The 22740-nt window shown below is 41.5% G+C and overlaps 1 protein-coding gene, 1 long non-coding RNA gene and 1 pseudogene across 2 annotated transcripts in view; 1 reads left to right on the forward strand and 2 right to left on the reverse strand.

The window, feature by feature from the left end:
• LOC145937722 (uncharacterized) overlaps nt 1-22740 on the forward strand; it is a 140807-nt gene that overhangs the window by 66085 nt on the left and 51982 nt on the right. The window lies entirely within an intron of this gene.
• The window catches only part of LOC145937717 (pancreatic lipase-related protein 2-like), a 108976-nt gene that overhangs the window by 37720 nt on the left and 48516 nt on the right, over nt 1-22740 (reverse strand). The gene's annotated exons all lie outside the window — the stretch shown is intronic.
• Nucleotides 9945-10611, reverse strand: LOC145937781 (uncharacterized; annotated as a pseudogene).

Consider the following 22740-nt stretch of genomic DNA (forward strand, 5'->3'; position numbering starts at 1 on the left):
GCTCCTGTTTCTCGGAGAAGGTATCATCATTTTTGCCGTTCCGCCGAGTCTCGAACAGCGACGCAGCACGTAACGTAACGCGACGTAACGTAATACGGAGAAATAATAGGTTGATGAGGGGTGGAGTCGAGGGGGAGAGAGAAGGCAGAGGGTGGTTGGCCGCGCGGGAGAGAAACGAAAGGACGGGGATGAGGACGCGCGAGTGAGGCGCCTACGGGGAGACAAGGGGGGTTTCGGTGAAGGCAGAAACGGGGGCCTGGGGGTGCCGGCGTCCTGTTCATTATGCAACGACGCGACTGCACGTCCCCCCGCGCGCGCCACTCTCTTCCACTCCACTTCATCCCCCCAGCGACGTCTCCCCCTTCCCTCTCGCCATCTCTTTCTCCCTCTCTCTCTCTCTCTCTCTCTTTCTCTTCCGCGTCCCACCCTCCCGGAACAACGAGCCACGATTCTCCGGTGCAGCGGAGAACGGGCGCAAAGTACAATCGGGAGGCCCCGCGGTTAATGAGTCGGCCGAACAAAGCGAAAAACCGTCCATTAAATAATGCGCGATGCAACGTCGGCGCAGCCGCGAAACGCGACTCCGCGCGCGAGAGATGCACGGGAAAAGGGAGACGCTTTTTTCGAAATTTCGAGAGCTACTAGGTGTGTCTCGAGCCTCCCTTCGATCGACTTTCCTATCAACCCCTCGCCTCCTGCTTTCCTCCTTTGTGCTTCCGGATTTTCCGTCGAGCGAATCCGAAAGGCGACGACGACGTCGTCTTGGCATTAAATAATCAATTGAGGAGATAAAACTTGTTTGTCGAGATCTATGTATACGACGCTTTCGCTGCGGAAGTCGCGGAACGATGATCGGCGTATACGATGGACGTATTAAATATAATATCGCTTTTAATCTTCGGCATTTTTAATGTCCTATCGCGGCCCATTTATCTCGGCGAGCGGTGCAATCGCGATCGCAAGAGACAGGGCATATAATTAAATGCGAAAGTTTGTTAGAACTACGCGCAGCGTTGTTACTCACTTGTCCCGTTCCCTGATAATTACTGCGATGCATTTATTCGCGTTCTCTCTGCAGCCAAGCTCGCGCTGGCTGGTTATGCTTTTGTAAACCCTTTGAGTGGTTTCTCCGAGGAACAGTCGCTCTATATGTTCCGTCGCATTGTTGCCCTTTTAAGCTCTAAGGATTTCTAATGCCGCGTCGCACAGCAGTGTATGCTCCGCAGGTACACCGAAATGCATATATCCAAGTAATTGCTCGTGATTAAATAGCGTTATTAGGATAATTGATGGTGCCGCTGCGTGTAGAAAACCGCAGCCGTTTGCGTTTAGTAATTGCGCTAAAGGTAAACGGTAATAGCTTTTTTATTACGCGCGAACAACAATTCGCGCCTTCTATTTGTGTCTTTAAAGGTCCGACAATATCGATATATATATTTTTACTTATTTAACTCCGTTTACTAAATACAGTCGATTGAACACCGATGTAAATCTCTTCATCTTTGTTTAAATAGGTTTTTTTCTTTATTTGGAATATTTAAATAATTCAATGCGCTCACGTTAAATGTCATGGATAGATTGTGCAAATGTGACTGTCTTTGTAAAAAAAAAGTACACTTTAAGCAACGTAAAGAAAGTTTAAAAATATAACTTATAACTCGATTAAATACAAAGCGCTATTAAATACTACAATTGCAAAAAAAAAGATTATCATCAAGCTACAAGTACAATCTCATAATATGTACAAATCCCTATGCGTCGCAGAGTTGACGCACCCTGCAGACACGAACGTGATCTAAACTTTCATCTAAACTTTCATCTAAACTTTCATCTAACTTCCCCTATGCATCTAATCGCACCCCACCACTATATTTTACGAAAGGGCTAGGAAAGGAATGGGAGTGGGGTTCTGTCGAAGTATGGTGGGGATCCAACACTGACGCATTTGCAAACGGATAAGCGTATGTACATGGACGTAGTAGGAGTAACGACCCATAATAAAACGTAGGTCTCGAAGGGGACGCAGCAGCTCGTAAAAGAGTATTAAGGGAGATCGTCGTGAAAACGTCTTGCAAGATTATTTTATAATATCTTCTTTTGTGATTCACACAAGAGAGTGGTAAAGACATCTATGAGTTTAACAAATGTATTCTTTATAATGTGATTACTTTAAGCAGTTATTACGATCGTTCTGATAATTCTCAATATCACTTTCTATTATCGCTTTTTGGTTGTAGTTTATTAAATACTTTTAATTTTATATTATAAAATATATAAAAATAAAATAAAATTTACTTCAATATACACTAATTTGTATTCGAGAAAAAAAAATTTCGTCTCGACTGTTTTAATATTTTCGAAACATTATAAAGAAAATTTTGAAATTTGATCAATTTCAATCTGTTACGTCGATAAGATAAGATGAGATTAATTATCGCTTCCAACGAGATACCGGATCTGCATGTAAAAAAACGACGAAAATTCGCAATCGACTTTCTCAGTCGGAAATCCAGGGTATTTGCTCAGCGCACCGAGAACGGATAATCCTTTTATTACTCCTGACATCGAGCGAGAACCGGTCAACCCGAGATCACCGGAGATCTGCATTCCTACTTTGGAGAGCGCGAGAGAAAGACAGATTGCTGCGCTATCCGGTGACACGAGAAATAAAAATTCATACCCTTCTGACGTGCGATAAGTTCGCCGATCCAGGCGGGTAAACCGACGACGACGACATCGTCGTCGTCTCTGAAAACGACGCGAATCCTTTTTTTTCACCCGCGCGGTTAAAATGCAAATTAAGTCGGCGTGCTTAAGAATGTGAGATTATTAAGGGAGACCGTTGACTTTTGCCACCCCCGCGGGTCGCGAAAACGTTTCCTCGCTCCGTCCTCTTTCTTCTGCCTTCCTTCCTCCTCCGACCCCGGCGCGCCGTGCATTATAAAACACATATTACTCCCGCGGCTTGTCTCCGTGTCATATTCTTTCGTCTGCCCCTCGGGGAAAAACGACAGAACGTCAGGCTACTTGAGACTGCTGCGGCAATAAACAACTTTAGACTTTAGCGCTCGCTCTCGGGGAAAAAAAGTCAAAGCTGCGAAAATTGAGTTTCCCTACTAATTTTCCTCCAACTTCTCTCGAAAATCAACTCCACGCGATCTATTCTATTTAATACTCAATTTTCCCCTCGCGCATATTGCAAAAACATATTTTTATTATTTCAATCACACATGGAAATACACACATTAATCGTATTTTATAATTGAACTATAAATATTTATTATTTTGTAGAAAATCAATTGTTTTATCTACTTCTAAATCAATTGTTTTATCTACTTCTAAATCACGAGATATTTGATCACCGCATGTTTTTTTGTCATGCCGTGGTTTGAAATTGTAGCATTTATATATGTATACATACACACATACATACACAGAAAGGACATTTTCCGCTTCACGATATCAAATACGAAATCGATCGGCGAAAATGGATTTTAAGAGTCTGCTGTCGAAATAAAAATATAAATCTGAATATATTGTATATGACATTGCAGAAGGAGTTGCAGGCATTATTTATTCGATATCAGACGTACGCTGTAATATCTATAAATGTAGCTAATTAAGGAACGTTAATACGTGATGTCAACATGTACTTCTGCATAGCGCAGAGACATTATTGTACGAAACGCATTTCTGCGTTATTCCTGTAACCGGCATGACGAAACGTATGCTTAGCAGTCCGTTTTCTATCATGCTAATGTTACCCGACGACACTCGTCGTAATTCAGTTACAGCACAAATTCGTCAATAGCGCAAATAGAATGTACAACAGGCTTGTCGTGCCGTTAAATCGATACAACAATTTCGTCGGTTCGCTCCACTCGTTAGACGTGTTCCTCGGAAAAGAGGGCGCCACGCAACTATCCGCTCGCGATTCGCATCGTCTCACCCCTGTCGTTGCGGCGCGGAGCCGAGAGGAGTCCTTCTATTCGCAGAAGCAATCGATCCCGAAAAAACAGCTGTTTCGTTTACCAAAGTATTCGATCCCGCGACCGTCGAATTCGCTCGCGCTACTAGAGCGAAAAAAGACGCGGAAGGAAAAAAGCGGCGTTTAATCGACGTCGGCGGACGTCTCCGGTAAAATCGGTGAAACCGATCGACGGCGGGACCTTGATCCAATCAAGATGCAGGTATTTATTTTTGCGTTCGTTTAAAAACGTGTTAAAATGCAAAAAAAAGTAAACGGCCATGGCGATGGCGAAGCGAGAGGGGTTGAAGGCGGCAGAAACGTCGGAGTCTCGCGCTTGATGGAGGACGAGAAAGAGGAAGAGGGTTGACGAGGGTGAGAAGGAGTAGCGTGGCTGGTGAGCGTGGAGGGATATAACCGAGGGAGCGCAGCGAGGGGCAATAGCGATTCGAGGGCCCGAAGGGCGAGGAGGGCAAGGAGGGCGAGAAGGGTGCGTGGTGGAGAACGGAGGGTGAGGGGGGAAGGGGATGAAAATGCAAAAAGGCGCCGGGGGCCTCGCTCAATACCGGTGCGGCGGCGCAAGCGCTTTCATTTTGTTTTTCGTACGTCGCCGCGTCGCCTGCTTTCGTTTTTCCAAGATGGCCGCGCCACGTTCGCCGATGCATAACGTCGGTAACCCCGGGCCCCTCGAGAGGGTTGGCAACGAGGGTTGATACCCTACCTTGCCGATTGGGAAAGGAACGCGACGAGCACCCTCCGCTGCGTGGCGCGTTAGTCGTTCTCCTCAACGAGGGGTTGCTCGGAGACTTCGATACTAGTATGCGAGATCAGCGAGATCCTTTGCCCCTAAGCTACGGAAGGAGCTTTAGAAATTTTGCCATATTTTAATTAATGTAATTATATCGTACAATTAGATTTAATTAATCCATTACATGATATCTCACATTATTGATCTTTCTTTTTTTTTATAATACAAAATTGAAATTTTTATCCAACAATTTCACATATCAAACACTAAGTTTACTTTACTTTCGAAAAATTTAGAATTAATATTATTAATAAAAGATTAACGGTTTAATAATAAATGTCGGGAAAAAATATCACATTTCTTTAATTCCGGCGAAAAAAAGTTTCTTGCTGAAAATTCTGTGCAATAGCACCGTTATATATATACTGGTCGTTGTATTATTCAATTTTTGCCAATACCAAGACGCGATGCGCAAGTGCACACACAGCTACTTCCGACTTGCAGCGAAATGCTTTTAAACGGTTTTGAAAAATTCACGGTGCTGGATCGAGTGTCACGTTTCATTTATTTCTTCATTATCCGCCTCCTTCTATTTATCCTGCAAATGTTATTATTTTTTTAGTGCGACGGACGCCGTGCCGTTACAATCTTGACGAATATTTATCTCAATTCCTCGACAAAATACGATCAAGCCGTCTCATTAAAAACGGACGAGGATAGATTCAAATTGCAGCGCTTCCGTTATAATTTAGTAACTCAATAAAATACTGGCGAAGTCTCCCCCATTAAGTCACGCGCAATCAGAGGTTCTCAAGGATGCAATTTGTCAACGCACGCAATTCGAGGACAATCGCGATCGAAAGAGTAGAAAAAACCGTACGCGTAATTTAATGAGCAGGCGACCAATGTAGAATGAATTTATGACGGGATTCAAAGCAGCCAGAGGATGAGCGGCAGTAAGTAGTAATATCGCAAATATCAGCGCCAGCGACAATCACGCGTACAAGTAACGCGTTGAAATAATTTTTTTATTAATTTACGAGAAATACACTTCGTCATTAATTATAGACAAGCATGTATGTTCAATCACAGTGTTAATATTCCAGAAATAAACGTCATACTTATTGCAAACAACGTCATAATTTTCTAAATAATACACATGATATAATTGATGAAAATGGAAGCAAAATGATTAGAATATGATAAATAAATAATTACTCATTATTGACATTAAGTATTTATGAGAATAAGACAAAAATTATAAATTGTTGATCTAGATTAAAGTTTCGCGTAATTTTATTTTTTTTCGAGAATGTGCATTTTTATGATTTTACAATGTATAATTATGCTCATACGATTACGCTCGCTGATAATTTGCTCGCAAATAATTCGAGACTAAAAATTCGGATTCCGCGATCGATCCTATTACGGCAATTGAGAGCCACTGACGTTCACAGGTAGATGCAGAATGCGGCGAATAACGATTCAAAAAAGAAAAGGTGAGAAGCGCCGACGGATCGACGTCAAACAGTCGCGGCAATACTTGGTTGGCGCACGGTGGTCATATTGAAGTTTAAAAATCATCACTTCGGTAACGCGAAGTATTGATCAAAAGTCGTCGAATTACTGCGATAACGATCGCGGGCCATTAAGCTCGTTATAATGATGGATAACGTAGAAACGCGCGAATTCGCCGCTCGTCAGCACCAAAATATGCTGCGCAATACGCGAGAAAACCCGTTTATAGAATATTTAAGAACTATTATTAAGAGCAATTATACTCTCCATACACACAGTACAAAAATTGAAATTTAAACTAGAAGAAACGGTAGATACTTTAATATACAAAAATCAATAATGACAGAGACGTTTAATATCGGAAATTACAAATTTTTAACGATTAAACTTCAAGAATGTAAATAGATGATAAATTTTTTGTTTTTTTTTATCCGATATTAAAATATATTTTATATTATCCGAGATTAAATTGAAATTTTTTAAATAATGGATCTATAACATTTAGACTGTAATATTTGGATACTAAAAAAATGAGTTGTGTGTAATAATTATATGTCACATAATAATTATGTTTACGCCATAAGATCACTGTTTAGAAAAAACCGAATTCAGATTTGTCAAAATATTCATAATTGAGAGAATATGTGATAGTTTCGGAACAGATTTTGTGTATTGAGAGAAAGTAGTAATATAGTATCATAACTTTCTCTCTGTCAATATATCGAAAAAGAATTTCGAGATAGAAACACCAGAGAACAAACATATACATACACACAGATACATTCTTTCTATATGTGGTTATAAAATATAATAAAATATTTAACGCTTATCGATTATTCAAAAATCAATAATAATATCGTAAGGGTATTCTCTCAATCTGTCTTCCGTTAAATCTTAAGAAGGATATCATCAAGATGGATATATCCGTCCTGTGTCAATATCCTGGAAATCGTTAAAGTGAAATTCCGCATGGCGAGCGTAAACAAACGGATGTGCGCTTCTCGTCGATTCCGCGATGTTTATTCCCGCACAAGTTCTCTCGGACGGTCGTCGATTTAAAAATGCGCCACCCGCATCACCGTGACACGCGGAGCGGAAACAGCACCAACTTTTCGGATATTCGCGGACAGACGCAGTTCGACGCCGAAATTGGCGCCTGTCGGTCTCCGATAATGGACCAGTAATTGTGACGGAACTTGGGTTTGGGATAATCTACATAGATTTCTATACAGAGAGAGAGTATACGTAAATAAGGAGATCGCGTTGCGTTTCCTCTTAAAAATAAAAATAACGCGCGCGCGCGCGAGAGAGATGAACTCTCGGAGAAGAGAGGAGAGAGTCGCGAGAGTGTCCGCGCGGATATCCGCGCACGATGCTTGCAATCGAAACGATAATTGCCGCAGCTCAAAATCAATAACGCCTTCCCGCGACGTTTGAAAGCAAACGCCGTCGCGATTTGCAGACAGCGCTGTTTCAAAGGTCGTTCCGATACTGCATATGCGTAATATCGCTAATTTATCGAGTTTGCCGAGTCAAATACCTCGCTCGCACGCGCGCACTTCAGATTAATCCGGTAACACGCATGCATCCTTTTTTCCTTCTCTTTTTGACGTAAACGAGATGACTTGGTCACGCCTTAATTTGTCTACACAGAAGACATAATAACTGAAAAATATATATATGTACAATAAAACTCTAATTTATATACATGGATACTTAATACAGATAATTACATGGAATAATTAAAATATAAATTTATATGGCAGGTTTCTTATTATTTAAATCCATTCTATAGAGTTATTTGTACAATAAAAACTGATAGAAAACTATTAATGTATATATTTAACTCGCGACATATAGCTTTTATGTATTTTTCTACGATTTCAGTAGTATAGTCGATGATTGGTCAGACGCGTTCCAACAGTCAATCGCTTCGATAAGCGCGAAGAATTAAAGGTTCGCATTTTATACGCGCATTTCCAACTAACAAAAATCTGATGCCTGATAAACGTCGCGATATATATATATATATATATATATATTTATAAAACTCTAATTTATATACATGGATACTTAATACAGATAATTACATGGAATAATTAAAATATTTTATATGGCAGGTTTCTTATTATTTAAATCCATTCTATAGAGTTATTTGTACAATAAAAACCGATAGAAAACTATTAATGTACGTATTTAACTCGCGACATATACCTTTTCTGTATTTTTCTACGATTTCAGTAGTATAGTCAATGATTGGTCAGACGCGTCCCAACAGTCAATCGCTTCGATAAGCGCGAAGAATTAAAGGTTCGCATTTTATACGCGCATTTCCAACTAACAAAAATCTGATACCTGATAAACGTCGCGATATATATATATATATATATATATATATATTTATAAAACTCTAATTTATATACATGGATACTTAATACAGATAATTACATGGAATAATTAAAATATTTTATATGGCAGGTTTCTTATTATTTAAATCCATTCTATAGAGTTATTTGTACAATAAAAACCGATAGAAAACTATTAATGTACGTATTTAACTCGCGACATATACCTTTTCTGTATTTTTCTACGATTTCAGTAGTATAGTCAATGATTAGTCAGACGCGTCCCAACAGTCAATCGCTTCGATAAGCGCGAAGAATTAAAGGTTCGCATTTTATACGCGCACTTCCAACTAACAAAAATCTGATGCCTGATAAACGTCGCGATATATATATATATATATATATATATATATTTATAAAACTCTAATTTATATACATGGATACTTAATACAGATAATTACATGGAATAATTAAAATATTTTATATGGCAGGTTTCTTATTATTTAAATCCATTCTATAGAGTTATTTGTACAATAAAAACCGATAGAAAACTATTAATGTACGTATTTAACTCGCGACATATACCTTTTCTGTATTTTTCCACGATTTCAGTAGTATAGTCGATGATTGGTCAGACGCGTCCCTACAGTCAATCGCTTCGATAAGCGCGAAGAATTAAAGGTTCGCATTTTATACACGCATTTCCGACTAACAAAAATCTGATGCCTGATAAACGTCACGATATATATATATATATATATATATATATATATAAAACTCTAATTTTTATACATGGATACTTAATACAGATAATTACATGGAATAATTAAAATATTTTATATGGCAGGTTTCTTATTATTTAAATCCATTCTATAGAGTTATTTGTACAATAAAAACCGATAGAAAACTATTAATGTATATATTTAACTCGCGACATATAGCTTTTCTATATTTTTCTACGATTTCAGTAGTATAGTCGATGATTGGTCAGACGCGTCCCTACAGTCAATCGCTTCGATAAGCGCGAAGAATTAAAGGTTCGCATTTTATACGCGCATTTCCAACTAACAAAAATCTGATGCCTGATAAACGTCGCGATATATATACATATATATTTATAATTCATGCATTTATCGCGTCACAACCGCGATGCTCGTAATCCGACATTGGGCGCTTCTTTCGCGCACGATGACGAGCGTCGCGGCGACCATCGCGGTTGTTCGCGCGTCCACGATGAAGTTGGGCGGTGGGAGTCTCGCGGAAAAACAAAAGAGGGAAAAGCGACCCTCGGAAAACAGACCACGAGGCGAGACGGGGGGGGGAGGGAAAGCGGGAGAAAGGTCCGCAAAAGTACAAAACAGGAGAAAGACCGACGGATAGACTGCGAGAAAGAGAAATAGTTGTATGAACGATGAGGAGAGAAGGAGGAGGAAGTGAAAGAGGAGAATAGAGAGAGAGAAAAAAGAGAAAGGAAAAGAGAAAAAGGGAGTGAGAGAGAGGGAAAGAGAAAGACGGAGGTCACCGTGGTTGGACATTAAGAACGTTTCGTGCGGCAATTTAACCGGCAAGGGACGTCGGGGGCGCGGCGCAAGCGACGTCGCTCGAAAGGCGCAGGCAGAAAGGGTGCGTGGTAAAGCAGGTACACGGGAGAAAGAGAGGAGACGAGAGACGGAGAGAGAGATGATCGTGGGCACAGATACGGCATACGAGAATTTTTACGACTTCTACGCGCTTGCGCCTGCACACCTGGAGATTAGGTTTAACAGCCTTAATTTTAAAAAATTGCCGCCTCTCTCGCTCTCTTCTTCCGCCCGACCGCGGTTCCTGATCCTTTTCCACCGCCTCCCACCGCAACCCTTCGCCTATCCTCGACCGACCTCGCCGTATACCTTCCGTCCTCCCCCGAAAACAAAATTGCGCCGCTTTGCACTGTTGGGGATAAAGTCCTGGGTGCTTCTCGACACGCTGACCCTCCCTTCGCCCTGCCTCACCCATCCGATAACCGGCACCCACGACACCCCCATGGATGCTGAAACACGCGAGGGTATTTAGCCCATTTGCACGGTCGCCTATAGCTCGTCCTGGGTTAGGTGTCGCGGCTGACTTTGAGATTATCCTAAAGAAACGCCCTTTAAAACATAGGTTTCCCTCTTTTTAAGTTGAAATTTCTACTCTTTTTCCTCCGTCTTTTATTATTTGTTCTTCTCACTCCACGTTCCCTTTCTCGCACTTGTTACGCTTTACTGTAGAAGGTGTAAGAAAGTACAATTAAAAAGAATTACCGCACCAACACATTTTAAATGCAGAAAATGTGTGTATATAATTTCATTTTATTCTTTACTGTTCTACACGAATTCTTACAATTCTGACGATTTAAATTTGGTCTCAGAAGTCTTAGGTCTAACAGATAAAAATTACAAATTGTTTTTCCGCATAATTATATATTTCATATTTGTATAAAATTAAAACGCGAAACATACACAAATGAAAATAATGGCAAATAATATCATAAGATTATTCATCATAAAAATCTTCTGCATTATATGATATACCAGAGTTTTAACAAATACTGCTTATATTTGAAGAAAACTATTCTAAAATATAATACATAAATATTTATTCGTTCAATAACCTTCCTTTTCCTAGAAGCGTTGTTAATTATTTTCCTCTCTATTTTAATTAATTTTAATATAATTCGGGTGTTCAATGACACATTGTTTCGCTTGTATGTTTCTGATAATGTAAAAAAAAAATTCAATCTTGATAAAATATTGTAACTCTCGCAAATTTGATATTAATAAAATAATGTTTATTGGTCGGATTGTCACGTATCTCGATAAAGCCATAAGCACATTTACTGCAATTTTAATAATTATTCTATGAATTATGTTATAATAGTATGCGCTGCTCTCTTCACTCTCTCTCTCTCTCTCTCTCTCTCTCTCTCTCTCTCTCTCTCTCTCTCTCTCTCTCTCTCTCTCTCTCTCTCTCTCTCTCTCTCTCTCTCTCTCTCTCTCTTTCTCTTCTCTCTCTGGAAAGCCTTTTAGCAGATTTTACTATTGTTACTATTACGATGAATTTCAAATGAAATCATGAATAACCGCCGCAAGATCTAATAATTACAACATAGTATAGGAGTGAAATTATTATTCGCGTTACATACTAATATTCTGCATGAATCATTACAATATTGTTTGGTTACCGCTTTTACGTTGCACGTCTCTTGGAAAATCACCAATTTTCGGCTGTTTATCACTAAAAGCCTTTGCAACAAAACATTTCGCGTTAATTACAATATCCTATCGTTTAGGTTTAGCAATTTGCTTTCTTTAAAGGAAAATTTATCAACGAAATGAATAATTTCGGGATCAAACGTTGTATAAATGTTATATCGGGAATCGTAATAGAGAGAGAGAGAGAGAGAGAGAGAGAGAAGAACTTTCTCGTGCGGCCCGTTTATCTCCGACATTCACGACGCACCGAAAAGGCGTATTCAATTTGACGTAGGGCGAGATCGGTCGACCACGAGAGCACGGGCCAGACGCCTAGATTAATTAACAACTTCACCAAGCGTCCCTTCTCGGTGGGGCCTTTTTGGTAATTCCGAGAAATTTTGCGTGCCGTGCGCGGTCCCTCCCCTCCCCCCTCTTACAGCCACAATAAAATCCACGTTGAGCCAGGTTCCAGACTCGTGTGAAATATCGCCACGAATTATCATACCATCTGAAATTAAAGGGTTGAAATTTCGGGGTGGTACCACACCGGCGGTGGTGCCCGCTGGAAAATAATTTTGATGCTGCTCGCTCTACGTACTCCTACAACCAGTCCCGCCACCGTCGTCCTCTTCCCTCGCGCGTCCCTCTACATCTCCTTGTGTTCCTCGCTAATCCCCTTTTCCCTCCGCGTACCCCTTCGCGCCGACGCTCCTGTTCCGGTACTCCAGCCGGCAACGCGGAGAAGGAGAGGACTCGTGAGGAGCCAGCAAAGGGGTGGTTACCGTGACGAAAGGGGAAAGGACGGAGGAGCGCGAAAGGTGCCAAAGCAGGAGCGGGACAAAGAACGGAGTTCAGTCGGCGAGCGGAGAAAGAGCACGCGGGACAGAGATAAATACAGAAAACGGTAGCGCGTGTCGGGGGAGATCGGGAAGGAGAACGAGGAAAAGAAAGAGAAGGGATGATTTTCGCGAGAGAGGGTTGCGCGGTCCGCCGTGCCGCGGCGCAGAATCTCGACCTCTTCGTCCGGCCGCCGCGCGCATTTTCCTCCCTCTTTCTGGCCCTCTTAGCCGTGTCCTCTTTTCTCTTTTTTTTTTTTTTGCGCTAGGCCGCCGTCACGGGGCGCGCGCGCGCTGCTTTTCATCCCCGCGGACCGCGTCGATTTTTCTTTTCGAGCGTCTGCGCGGCCACGCCCCCGCGTCACAATGGCCGCGTACCCGAAAATTCGTCGCTGGGGCGGCACCCTTTTCCGCGACCCCCGCGTCTTTTTCGCCAGAATTCCCCTCGCGCCTCAACTCCCTTTCTCGCGCACCCTCATTTTTCTCCCTCCCTCCCCCCGCGCCCCCGTCCTTCCTCTTTCCTCCGTCCTTTTTTTCTCTCCCTTTTTTTTTGTCCCGGCCACCCCTCCGCCTCCACTCCGCCGCCGACATCGACGTCGATCTGGCATCGGCTGTCTCCGTCATTCCTGCGTTCGCCGCTCTCCTCGACTTCGCCCCAGGGGTGTATTTTAAGAGGTCCCTCGACCAACTTCCCCCTCACTTTCACCCCCGCGGCTACGACGCGATACGTCCGGTGCTATATACGATACTTGAGGCGCGTAATATATGCGCCCGTCTTCGGCCGGGTGTTTACACGGCCGCTGTTTGACGATCGATTATGCCTGATGCTTAATGAGACGCGTCGAAATTATTACCGATCGGTTTACCATGCCTTACGTCGTTGATAGACACGGCACGGCGTTTTGAAGCTCGTACGCCGTCGTGTATATACGTTTGGACATATGTTTGCGCCTTCAATTAAGCCTGAGAAATGTTACTAACCACCCTCCTCCCTTTACGATCGAATATCAGCCGCGGCGAATATTCGATCAATAACATGTGACGACTCGATACGCCTGATCAATGAAACACGCCGAACTTACTACTGACCGCTTTAAACGGATTACGGTATTTTAGCGCAGTCATCTGTAACTAATACGTGTGTACCAAGGTTACGCATTAGTCAAGTATAATCGGCAGCGGCATTTAGTCGATGTATCGATATGCATGTATGCGAGTTGCGTGTGATACACTCGATAAAGCACGTATCAAGCAAAACGTATAACATTCGTTGCTCTTTAAATCCAGTTCGAATAAAAATTCTTCGTTGAATCGAAATAGTTTGATTGATTGTGGGTTGTAAATGTACATAATGTTCGATAAAGAAATAATAAAATGTTTAGTGTTGAGCAAACAAGCGCGTCTGATTTTTAGTTTATTCCGGGAGCTTTCAACGATCTGTGAATATTTGTATTTTGCTAAGAAAAGTACCCAGACGTTAAGAAATACATATATACCGTTTATTTTAATTTTTCCATTCATATTATAAATAATTATAAAACTTTGAAATAAATTATGTATTAATCGTTATTGAATTATCAGATATAATTAAATGGAAATTAACAGAAGAAGTCAACAGACTACGAATGAGACTGGTTCGTACTTTTACGTTCCGCACATTATCCCACGAAATGCGGTATTTAATATAAATCAGAATACAACCTAGCGTGCAAAATAATAATATAATGCGCATAAAAGACGGTATAATACGAGACATAACTGGTATTCATATAGAACGCAATATAAATTATTAATTTTCACTTAATTATTCGATGGTATATATTACATTACGCAAATTTGTATGAGTAAATGTGATAAATTTATCGGTCAAGAAGTACGATCGATCTGCGAGCATTCTTTTTTAAATCACTGAAAATATCGCGAAAAATACTGGCGTGATTTGAAAGAACTGATATAAATACAAAGATATGCGAACTGAGTTTTTAAACACGCGTAATATACAGTGATAAGATATCATCGACGAGGATATCATGACGGATAACCAATCATGTCGATATTAGAAGATAGCCGTTCATCGGCGCTCACGCTGGGGAAGATTACACTTTAATTATGTTTATCAACGATGAGCGAAACTAACTAGATTTATCAAGAGCGGCCCGGTTTGCGTTGCTCTGTACAAATGCTCATAACCCCCTGAATTATAGGACCGTATGAGCGATCGTTTATCTCTTTCTCTCTACCGCGCCCTCGCGCATCGGTGCGATTTGACGAAATTTAAAGGGCTAATACGTGAAGCCTCGCAATGATTATATCGCGGATTGGTAATTACATCTGGATTTCCATTTCGATTCCCGTTGTCCATCCATGGACGAGTAACGCGCGACGTATCCATTGTACCGGCTTTCAAAATGTCCCGAGATTATAAATGTCAAGGAGTTATAATCGCGTCAAAAAAGAGAAAACTGAATTTCCGAAAACTGCCGAAATCGTGATAAAAGCGCAAAACTTAAAGAAATTACAATGAAACATTCGTTGTTTAAACCTACAAAGGATACTTGCAATTCAAAATTTATGAATCCATATTCTAAAAAATCTGATTTATTTCTAAAAAAATAATTGATAAAATTAGTCTAATCTGAGGAAATATGAGAAATGAAAAACTAGAAGAAACTATCTCTCTTAAAGATATCCCTTTTTGGAGGCATAATTGCAACTATAATGAATCATATAAAAAACAATCAGCTGTAAGATCCTTAAACGAGTAACACCGTAAAATGCTTATCTTGTTATTGCCTCAAGCTCTTCGATTACGTCAGCGTGAAACGTAAATTGGAGAGATTAAAAGAATTTAATGCCATCATCGAAATTACGCGTAAATCTCTGCTCTAACCCCTTCTATCCGGTCCATTTATTCTGCCGATGTAATCGCGGTCGGCCGAATGAAGAAACGCGCGATCGACGGTGAACGTCGGGAATCGGCCGGCGCGGCGCAACGAAGAGAAGAAGAATCGCGATTCTTTGACCCCCTACCCCAACCCCTTCGTCGATACGGCGCTGGCCATGTTACCGAGCTTCTCTTCGCGCACGGCAAAAAACTCGACGACGAACAGGTTGGTAGGGGATTGAACGAGGTTTGCGCAGGATGCACCGGCAGGTGGGGATGGACGGAACGAGACAGCGGGGGCGAGAAGTACCAAGCAGGTTGATTAGGGGAAGGGAGAAGGGTGTCGGGTACCGGTTGTAGAGCGGGGACCGAAAAGTGGGAAGAGTAAAAAGAAGAGTGCAGGATGAGGCACATCGGCGATATCGGTAGGTGAGAGAGAAAAAGAGAGAGAGAGAGAGAGAGGGGAGAAGGAAGCCGACCAACGCAAGTCAATCGTGCGTCTCTTAATAGAAAAGTGGGGTCGATTTATGGGTTATAGGTAAACTGCACTCTCACCCTTCTGTATCATCGACCCGGCCCTCCCTCGCCATCGATGTCCGCGCTTTTCCTCGCTACCCCGTCACCGGCGTCCGATCGTCCGACAGATATCGCTCTTTCGTTTTCCATCGCGGTATCCCCCTTTTGTCGACGGATCACGCGTGCTCCACGGCCCTGACCGACTGCCACGTGAGAATCCCTCCATGTGACGACCGGCGATCGCGAGGCTAATTGCGAGGCCCCGCTAGAGACAACACACCTGGACGACTGCATTTCGAGTGACAAAGTACACACTCACCTACGATCCAAAATATGTGCGTGTCGTAATACTAGCAATTATAGATGCATCAGACATCTTTGTGTCGTACTAATGTCGTTCTAACTCAATATTAGAAGCGCATTAATGATACTTATCCAACAGCACATATTTTAATACACAACTACGCGTATTTCCACCGCGCGAGTCTATCTTCAAAGTGAATAAAAAATTTCATAAGAGAGCAGTTTTGTCTCTCTCTTTCTCTCTATTCGTATTCACAACGGTAATTTTCGTGCATCTTTTAACATAAGTTAAAATAAAAAAATCAAAATTTAAATTACAAATGTACACAATCATAATGCGTTTTATAATGATCGATCTCTTCCCCTTTTTCCCTTATTAAATATGGACAGTATTTCTCTCGAAATGTGTGTGGTGTGTGTGTGTCCTACATATAAAAGAATCACATTGAAAAATTCCAAAATTTCTAAAACAGTTTTAAAAATATTACATTTTTTTTCTTTTTTTTTTTTTTACAAAACCGATTACATAAATGACTGCTCTCGTCTTTCTCGCAGATCAGATCACGCTTGTCAAACCTGTTTATTTTTATCCTAAGTAATCCAAGCATAGCAAAAAGAATAGCCGCGTTATAAACCCGAAAAATGCATGCAATAAAAATAGTCGATATATAAGTTACTCCTATTGATACCAAACCGCTATTTATCGCAATAAAGTAAGAAATAATTTATTTGATCACGCTATTGTGATCGCAAAGCATGCATATTAGCGGAACATAGGTTTCGCACAGAAATAATCTTAATCATAGCTAGGAAACCGAGTTCTCGGTCATACAATATCCACGCGATTTTCTATCTTTAGCCAGCATTGTAATGAATTAGTATTTGCAGACTCGCGCACAGGGGAAAAGAGCTGTTATTCCCGACGGCGTCGTTGTAATTTTTGCGTAATGAATACGCACTTGCATAGCATCGTGCCCGGAAGTTCGCTATGATTCTCTTTGGAAAATTCATCAGGATACAGGTATGCGGAAAATTAACTCGCAGAAATGTACTCCGCATTTTCGTCGATTCATGTTTAACAATAGCTTCTCATATAGAACGGCTTCACTTGCCGAGAATATAAAGAAGCGTACAAATATAATGTACAAATAATGCATGATTACTTATGCTGTTATTAAGATAGAGAGTTCCGCGTTTAAATAATTCTTACAGACTAGCGAGATATAATTTGTTAAAAAAATATAATCGAAGTGTGTTTTATTTTAAAGAGATAGTAAAATATTAGAAATTTATAGATCTCAAACATATTTCTCCAATTAATTCAAGCGAAACAATTTGCACATTTACCAACTCTTAATAAACTTTACTCGATAAACAATATATCGCAGCGATTAACAAGAAAAAAACTCACTACACTCTTCCCGCTACATTAATAATTAATTTTATTTCCCAGCATCGGTGGCGACGAATGGAAAGCTATTCTTTTGTTACGCCATCATCAAGAATGCCAATATTACTGTAATATCGCGTGCATTTTATGCCAATTTGAAATTCCACGCAATAAACGTCGTGGTACATGATGAAACTGCACCGTGAAGCGTGTTGGTCTCATAAAGTGTCCGAATAGAAACCGCCAGCCAAAATTGCTTCGGCGGCACGTTAAACGCACGTGAAAGTTGCAAGCTTAGGTTGCCTCGCGCTGCCAATTAATAATCTCAGCGCGTGATATAACGCGCGAATTAATTTAAAAAAAAAAAAAAAAAACTGCCGTTCTCTCCGACGTCGTATTCGAGAACGCGCGACAACCATGCGATCGGAAGAGAAGATATAAGGGGCAAAAGCCGAATCGGTCGCGATCCCCGCGTGTTCCTCTAATTAACGAATTTATTAAAATCGCACGATGCGCGTTCTATCTCCCTTCCGCATGCGCGATTCCTTTCGCCAACGTGCCGGTGACTAATAACCCGATTTCCTGTAAATTTCGCCCGACCTCCCCGCGCCTCTTCTTTTTTTTTCCCTAGGAAATAACCGGTTTAATCAGGGATGGCTTCCTTCCCGTGCTATTTGCACGAAATTTCGGAGTTTCGAGCCCGCACGATACATGTGGGTGGCACAGCTGCGCCGAATGCCGGCTAAAATTAGGATGTGTGCGTGTGTGCACGCACAGTTATGTGTGTGTGTGTGTGTACGTGTGCGCGCGCGCAAACACGAGCGCAGGGATCTCTTTCTCCTTCCGTTTTTCGCCGCGTGTATCTCACCGGCTCTCTCTTTCCGACCACTCTTTCACCCCTTTCTCTAGCCATCTCGCTTCGTCGCTGGTCTCGCACTTTTTTCTCGTGTCTGCGGACGAAGATCGGTCGCTTGCCACGAGGAGAGAGGACGAGGAGTGGAAAATGAGAGGGGTCGAGGGAGAGAAAAAGCGGCGGTACAGCGGAGAACAGAGGGGAACGTGCGAGGAGAGGGAAGGAGGGGTGGAAAGGGGGTGCCCCGAAAGAGAGAAGCGCCGGCGAAAAGAGCGAGAGGGAAATCGGGAGAGCTGAGAGGGTCGATAGGTGGGCACCGACCACCCCAAAAGTCCGCGCACTACTGCCTGGTACGAAGGGTCGACGAAGAGGCGACGACGCTCGCTTTATAAATATCTACCGTAGAACGTTAAACAGTTCCCTCGTCGCTAATGAAAATAGGTATAGAGACTGGAGTTGGCGTACACGTCTCCGGCGCGATCTGATGATGTTCTACGGGCGTGTGTACTCCGAGTTTAATTATTTCTCTTCTTAAAAAGAGGCTCCATAACGCCTGCGTTTTAGCAGTTAAAACTTTAGTTCGCTCTAGCTTTGGCTCTGGAGAACTCGCGGCGAGTCCGTGTAAAGCGACTAACGAGATGCGCGCGAGTCACGACGACCAAAAAATCTCGCCGCCGACTCTGTGTTTTGCGACAATGTCGAGGCGCGCGTGTACGGTTCGGCTAAATGAGCCGTCTTTGATTTTGGACACGAAGAATGTATTTTTAGCAAATTGTAATTACGCAGTCGTACGTCCGTCTCCTCTTCCGCGCGAGCGGTGCGTCAAACAATATTATTTCTCGCGCGCGCGAGCGCCTGTGCGAGCACGAAACGGTATTCATTTACGTTGCACATAAAGAGAATATATGTACAAGGCAAAAATGGCGGTAGACGTCCAACAAAAATAGGCACGAGAGAATACATTTCCACAAAATTATTATCATGCAATGTATAATTACGTGCAGTACGTAGAGAATTGTTCGCGATAAAAAGAGATGCGACGATTCGCGAAATCAAGAAACAAAAAATAATTGGTTACAGTAGAGGAAGCTCGCTATTTACTTAATTAATTATATTCGTACATTCAGCCTTTTCGCATTTCTCCCTCCCTCCCCCTCCTCTCGCGTCTATTTCGATTTTCACAGTTTATTTAGATAAATGATTGGCCTCTTGAAACAGGACCGAACGTATAACAGAAACGCCGCGTATCATAAATCCGTCACTGTCGATTATATTTTCCGTTTCCATAATCAACAACAAGGCAAAGTAAAGGCAACGCGTGATTAAGGCAATTTTAGTTTTCAATTAAATTTTTAAATATTAATTCTAAAACATAAAATCACCGCCAGAGAATTAATCATCTCTTAAATTAAAATCATTTCGTGCAAAATAGTTTTGCCTTACGCTGACATTTATACATATATATCTGTGAATATATTCTTTACTTTTTTATCCATTAATTGAATGTAATATCATATAATTTACATATATCATAAAAATACAATAGATATTAGCGCGAAATATTATTGCAACATTATTCTAGCTATGATTGATCGTTACTTCATATTTTCACGTACAATATAATTTTATACATACGTGTAATTGGAAATTAATAACAATAAGTTACTCAGTTTACTGTGATACGAAAAAATTCTTTCTTCTTCTTTACATCTTCCTTTACTGCTTCCCTTGCTAATACAATTGAAAAGAAGCTTAGTATTCTTAGACTTAAAGGATAAGTGTGGTAAGTCGCGAAAGAGTAGAGATGAGAGGAAGGAAGACATCACCATCCCTAGAAGTTACCTCGGCAGGTTACAGCCTGGCCGAGGATGTCGGCTGACGTCTGAGATTTAGAAGCCGCAAAATAACAAAAGCTTAAACAATTTCCGGCTACAAAAGCGGAGCCATTCTCGTGCTCGACGTCGCGCCATTGTTTGCCCCCGCTGGTCACCGGCAGGAGCTGCGGAACCGCGATGGGTCGGAAGGGGGGAAGGGTGGTGCGGGTCACGGAGTCGGGGTAAGAGAACTTTATAGCGCACCACGTTAATATATCTCGCGAATGCAATATCGCTTTAACGGCCACGCTATTTCTGGAAGAAAACGAGGAGCTTCTCGCAAAAAAATGCTAACGCACTTTAACTTGACCAATTGAACCTTTGAAGAAATGATTTTTTTAAATGTTCACCAATCCCATTAGACTTGTTGATAAGATTATATTAAAATTTGCCGATATCAGAGTATACAATTATTAGCACTGCTGCATGTTTTTCAAATTTTCATACAATTAATGTAGAGAGAGAGAGAGAGAGAGAGAGAGAGAGAGAGAGAGAATTGCCGAGAAAAAAAATTACATATCATTAAAAAATTATATCTATCTTAATTCGGCCAAAGTATTACCTTCATCTCTTTAAGAATATAAGAAGCAAGGCATTAACTTTTTAAAAACACTCGTGTCATACTCAGTATACATTAATATTAACTTATTATTCAAGAACAAGTGGAAGATATAAGAGTATGAAGCGACATTTTCAGAAGACTCTTTTTTCCTATCATATAAAGTGCACATATAGTCGGATGTCAACTTAAATGCTTTTCAGTGCGGCTATATCTTCGCATAATCCGCTCCTTACATCTATGGCGGATCCCGTACAAAGACCTCGCGATACGTGCAGTGAGATATCAAACGGACCGGGGAGGAAAAGCGTATAACGTTTGTAGTCGGTGGCATTGCAGTGGCGCGGACGACGCTTCTAGTGGTAGTGGTAGTGGTAGTGCCAGCCAGAGATGGTAGTGGTTCGGGCGACGGTTATCAAAATTGCGCGTGCCATTATAATTTTAAAGCCGGCTTTCCTCGTAGCACCGTCGCCTGGTCGTTGGTCCAGGAAGCAGGAGGCGGCGGAGGGATGGTGGAACGACCGGGGGCAGGGGGGGGGGGGAAGGCCGGCGAGAGCGTTACGCGGTGGACATAGGTAGAGGAACAGGAAGGCGGAGGTGGAAGAGGATGGCGGCGGCAGTGACGGTGACCGAGGCAGAGGAGGACGGCGGGGCCCCGGCTCTCCGTGCACGCTGGGGATTGAAGTTCGGGACGACCGACTGCGGACGGCGGGGGTGAGGCGGAGAAGGGCCGGCGAGGGTGGGTCATTTATTTCCCTCCCGCACGGCATAATTTATCGCGAGGATTTTCGCGAGAGCACGCAGAGAGCGCCGCGATAGAGGAAGAGGCAGGTAGGCGTGTGTAGAGAGAAGAGAAACCGTAAGAGGGTCGGCAATGGGGGAGGGTAGGGTGGAAAAAGGGTGCCGCCGTCGCTGCCGCTAATGCCAGCCGCTGGCGGTATCAAGGAACCGATGTAAATGGAGACGGGGTATACTTATCCTACGCGTGTTGGTTCTTACGCCTTGCGTTTCACAGAAGAATCGAGTCGAGAAAAAAAATATATCTTTTGGAGAAAGAGGAAACGGAAACGCGAGGAAAGATGCGAGTTATCAATAGGAGAAGCTTCATCATGCATTTACGATCTACTGTATAAAATCATTAAATTAAATTATCGTTGAAAAAGCAATTGTCTTCTTTTATATATTTTGAAAACATACTATTATTTCAAATATGCACTATACTTCACTATAGAGTTGCATTGCTACCCCACGAGTATTAATGCTACTAAAAAATATTTAATTGTTAACCAACATTACGTTATAATTAAATAACTTTATAATTTTAAAATCACAAGCTTGTTAATACATTCGTATATGTATACAGGGTGTATATCCAAGACGTTAATAGAAATATATTACAATATATAAATGTATGCCCGTTATTATATCGCATAAGTTTTCATATGTCGAGCACTTTGTCGCATTGCTATCAGCATCAGCCTGAAAATATTTAATTAAATTAATTATTTAAGTATATATTCTCCTCAATTGTAAAATGAGGCGATTAATATTAACTACTTTTTGCAATTAAACTTTTAAAACAAAAGATCGCTTGATTAACAGCTTGATTAAAATCCCATTATCGATGAAAAATGTATTATTCTTAAAAGCTAATAAAAGTTAAGCGCCAGAATTCAATCTTATCTATATACAAGTCGATTACAGGTAAATTCTATCGGAATAATTAATTTAT

This window comes from Prenolepis imparis, unplaced genomic scaffold (genome assembly GCF_030444845.1).
Source record: "Prenolepis imparis isolate NDT839.2.m4 unplaced genomic scaffold, iyPreImpa1.0 SCAF_6, whole genome shotgun sequence".
Taxonomy (NCBI): domain Eukaryota; kingdom Metazoa; phylum Arthropoda; class Insecta; order Hymenoptera; family Formicidae; genus Prenolepis; species Prenolepis imparis.